The sequence below is a fragment of the Callorhinus ursinus genome, unplaced genomic scaffold, assembly GCF_003265705.2.
Source record: "Callorhinus ursinus isolate GAN/ISIS: 27379988/994484 unplaced genomic scaffold, GSC_fseal_2.0 scaffold4, whole genome shotgun sequence".
Classification (NCBI taxonomy): domain Eukaryota; kingdom Metazoa; phylum Chordata; class Mammalia; order Carnivora; family Otariidae; genus Callorhinus; species Callorhinus ursinus.
Genome location: NW_027397066.1, coordinates 57,907,390 through 57,912,290, shown reverse-complemented (window position 1 = coordinate 57,912,290; position 4,901 = coordinate 57,907,390). Strand labels below are relative to the sequence as shown.

Here is a 4,901-nt window from a genome sequence, read left to right as displayed (position 1 = left end):
AACTACCTTTCCTGGTATGAATTATACCAATCCTCTAGTATGTTAACATAGCTTCAGTAATTTTCCTTCCTTCCACAGACAGAAATATTACTTTATTTTTCTCTTTTTTTTTAAGTTATTTTTTTTAAATTTCAATATGATTCCAGATCTCCAGAAAAGTTGCAGGAATAGTAGAAAAAATTCCTATATATACTTCACCAAGTTTCCCCACATATTAACAGTTTACCACATTTGCTTTATACTTTTCTTTCTGTGTGTGTGTGTGTGTGTGTGTGTGTGTGTGTGTGTGTTTGTGTGTGGGGGGTGTGTGATTTTTTTTCTAAACCAGTTGAGAGTAAGATGGGGACATGATGAGTCTTACCCATAAATACCTCAGCATGTATATCCTAAAAACAAGGCCATTTATTTGCATAACCCAAGTACAATTATCAAAATTAGGCAAATAGCATTGATATACTATAATTGTCTAATGTACAGTCCTTATTCAGATTTTTCAAATTGACCCAAGAATGTCCTTTTTAGAAAAATGAAATCCGAGATCATGTGTTTCATTTGGTTGCCATGTCTTTTCATCTGGAACAGTTCCCCAGTCTTTGTGTTTCATGACATTGACATTTTTGAAGTATGTTGTAGAATATCCCTCATTCTGGGTTTGTCAGTATTTCCTCGTGATTAGATTCAGGTTGTGTGCTTCTGGCAGGAAGTGCAGAGGGATGTGTTCTTCTGAATGGACCATATCAGGAGACACATGGTGTTGATTTGTCCCATTGCTGGTGTGGGAGATTTGTTTCTAATACCAATTTTTTCCCTTAATGCTCATAACATGATTCTAATTAGTTATGATGTAATGCTTGGTAGGTTTTGCAATTTCTTCATGAAGTCACTTCACTGTAGCGCTATTTCTTAAAAAATAAAAAATTAAGCTTCTTGCTTACAACATTCTTTCCCTTTTTGTACCTATTGAAACTTTTTAAGGTTTACTCAAATTCCGTCTCCTCTTTGAGGTTCTCTTTTAGCTCATTCAGAGTAATTTTTTGTGAACTATAATCCTATAATTATTGAATATAAAGGACCTGACTTGAAGTCTGACATATTGTAGGCACTCATTAAATACTGCTTTTTGCTTTTCAACTTCTCATGTGACATCTCATGTATACTATGTTTTAAATATTTATTTGCTTCATGTAATTTTAGATTTGAAAGGAAAATCAGTAATAAGCTAATCTCATTTTAGTTTACATGTGAAGAAATTGAGCAAAGAGAGGTTGTATAATATTCTTATGTTTAAAAGTTAAGTTTTAGCACTAGAACTTGTATCTAGAGTTCCTAGATTCTTAGGATTTTAAAACTGACCAGAGATTTTATTCCTTGGAGATATTATAAGGGCAAAGGGAAGGGTTTGGTCATTGTGGATCTAGGTTCCTGCCAGCCAATTCAATAAAACTTCCCTGGTTTTATCTGTTTTATATGTTGGGTTCCCATGTTAGAATTCCTATTTAAAAAAAAAGGAAAAAATTCTGCTACTAAAAAGAAAACCACAATTAAAAATTTGAAAACAATTGCTCTATTCCATATTAACCCAATGCACAAATGCCCTGCCAGGAATCTATCTAATCTATACTTCAGATCCCAGAAACAAGGAATTCACTGACTTTTCATTCAATAAATATTTGCTGAGTACTTTGCATGTACCAGGCATTTTGTAGGCATTGGACATACAAAGATAGAAAGACATGAATAGATACTACTCTCACATAGCTGATAGATTTGACACTTAGAAAGTATTTCTTTATATTAAGTTGAATTCTCCTTATTTGTAATTCTCTTCTCAGGGTGTACAAAGAAAAGTCAGTGGCTTAATCTACATAAAACTCTTAAATTTACTAAGGCAGGGTGAGAGTATCTTTTCTTCTCCAGGGTAAAACTCCCAAGGCCCTTCAACTATTTTTTTTTTTTTTGTCTGACATTTTCTTTTCTTTAAAAAAAAAAAAAAACCAAAACAAACTTTATTTTTTTTAGAGCAGTTTTAGGTTTATGATAAAATTCAAAGGGAAGTATAGAGATTGCCTGTATACCCCCCTTCCTACACATGCATAGCCTCCTCCATTAGCAACATCCCTTACCAGAGTGGTACATTTCTACCAAGAATGAACCTACATGGACATATCATAATTAGTCCATAGTTTACCTTAAGGTTCGTTCTTGGTGTTGTACATTCACTGGGTTTGAACAGATGTATAATGACATATATCCATCATTATACATTCATACAGAATATTTTTACTGCCCTAAAAATCCCCTATGCTCTGCCTATTCATCTCTCTTTCCCACCCCTTACCCCTGGTAATCACTGATTTTTAAAACTGTATCCATGGTTTTATTTTTCCAGAATGTCATATAGTTAGAATCATACAATACGTACCCTTCTCAGATTGGCTTTTTTCACTTAGTAATATGAATTTAAAGTTTCTCTATGGCTTTGTAGCTCATTTCTTTCTAGTACTGAATAACATTCCATTGTCTGGATACACCATAGTTTATTTATCCATTCACTTACTTAAAGGACACCTTGTTTGCTTCCAACTTTGGCAATTGTGAAAAAAGCTGCCATAAACATTCATGTGCAGACCTTTGTGTAGATATAAGTTTTTAACTCCTTCTGTAAATACCAAGAAACACTATTGCTAGATTGTATTATGGTATGAGTATGTTTCATTTTGTAATAAACCACCAAACTGTCTTCCAAAGTGACAAAGTACAATTTTGCACTCCTACCAGCAATGAATGAGATTTCCTGTCACTCTGCATTTCTGCCAGCATTTGATATTGTCAGAGTTCCAGATTCTGGCCATTTTAATAGGTGCACAGTGGTATTTCATTGTTCTCTTTTGCATTTCCTAGATGACATATGATGTGGAGCATCTTCTCTTTTCATGTTTATTTGTCCTCTGTATATCTTCTTTGGTTAGATGTCTGTTAAGGTTTGGCCCATTTTTTAATCAGGTTGTTTATTTTCTTATTATTGTGCTTTAAGTGTTCTTTGCATATTTTAGATAACAGTGTTTTATCAAATGTGTCTTTGCAAATATTTTCTCCCAGTCTGTGGCTTGTCTTCTCATTCTCTTGGCATTATTTTTTGTAGAGCAGTTTTTAATTTAAATGAAGTATAGCTTATATTTTATTTCTTTCATGGATCATGTCTTTGGTGTTGTATCTAAAAATGCATCATTATAGCCAAGGTCACCTAGGTTTTCTTCTACATTACCTTCTAGGAATTTTATAGGTTTGCATTTTGCATTTATGTGTATGGTCCATTTTGAGTTACTTTTTGTAAAGGGTGGAAGGTTTACATTTAGGTTCATTTCTTTGCAGGTGGATGTCCAGTTGTTTTGGCACCATTTGTTGAAGAGTATTTTTGCTCCACTGTATTGCTTTTACTCCTTGTCAAAGATCAGCTGACTATATTTGTGGGATTCTATTTCTGGGCTTTCTATTTTGTTCCACTGATGTACTTGTCTATTCTTCACCAATACCACAGTCTTCATTACTGTAGTCTTATAGCAAGTGTTGAAGTTGGGTGGTTTCAGTCCTCCAACTTTGCTCTGTCTCAATATTGTGTTGGCTATTCTGGGTCTTTTGCTTCTCCATATAAACTTTAGAATCAGTTAATTGAATTCATAAAATAACTTGCTGGGATTTTTATTGGAATTTCATTGAATCTATAGATCAGGTTGGGAAAAACTGACATCTTGAAAATATTGAGTCCTCCTATCCACGAACATGGAATACATCTCCATTTATTTCTTTGATTTAATTTATGAGTTTTGAAGTTTTCCTTATTTATGTCTTGCATATATTTTGTTAGATTTGTTCCTATTTCTTTTAGGGGGTACACATATAAATGGTATTATGTTTCTAATTTCCAATTCTGCTTTTCATTGTTGGCATATAGGAAAGCAACCAATTTTTATATATTAACCTTGTATACTGCAACCTTGCTATAATTACTTATTAGTTTCAGGAGGGTTTTCTTTTTTTTTTTGGTCAATTCTTTCTGATTTTCTACAAAGAAACTCTTGTCATCTGTGAACAAAGTTTTTTTTTTCAGTCTTTCATACAACTTTATTTTCTTCCTTCAACCATAATAATATGATATCCAAATTTTGTCTTAACCAGAGGGTCTGTAAACACAGGCTTGTCCAGCCCACTCACAGGCAAGGCAAATGCTACTTCCTGAAATTGTCCCACCATGGAACCTCTGGTCATCTGACCCAAGTCACCCCCTTGCCTGGCTTTATCTTCACTATACTGTGTGGCCACTTCATTTAATCTCATTCCAGACTTCAACTTTTCCATGGCTTCCATGATTTTCCCATGTTTTTCACACAGAATGTGTCTGACCTTTACTGTATTGCCACCACCTTTGGGACCCTGAGCCTTCTTGTCAGAACTGTCACTCCCAGAGGATGCTCCCCCTTCCCCCCTTTCCTGGAAACACTTTTTCCCTTGGGCGTCATCTTCCAAACCTGTGGCAGAACCCTCAATGGCCAACAGTTTTAAGTAATCCTTCTCAATCTGTATACCTTTTATTGTCTTTTTTCACCTCATTGCGTTTGCAAGGCTATCTAATACGATGTTGAAAAGGAGTGGTGAGAGAGAATATCCTTGTCTTGCACCTGATCTTAGCAGAAAAACTTTGAGTTTCTCACTATTAAGTATGTTAGCTGTAGGTTTTTTATAGTCTTTAGAAAGTTGAGAAAGTTCCCCTCTTTTCCTAGTTTACTGAGTTTTTGTTATTAATGGGTGATGGATTTTTGTGAAATGCATTTTCCGTATCTTTTGTTATGATCATGTGATTTTTAAAAAATATTTTATTTATTTATTTGAGAGAGAGAAAGAGA

At 34.1% G+C, this 4,901-nt stretch overlaps 1 pseudogene; it reads right to left on the bottom strand.

Moving 5' to 3' along the window:
- Window positions 1–4,121: 4,121 nt before the first annotated feature.
- LOC141372470 (peptidyl-prolyl cis-trans isomerase NIMA-interacting 4 pseudogene) lies at window positions 4,122–4,517 on the bottom strand (annotated as a pseudogene).
- Window positions 4,518–4,901: the final 384 nt, after the last annotated feature.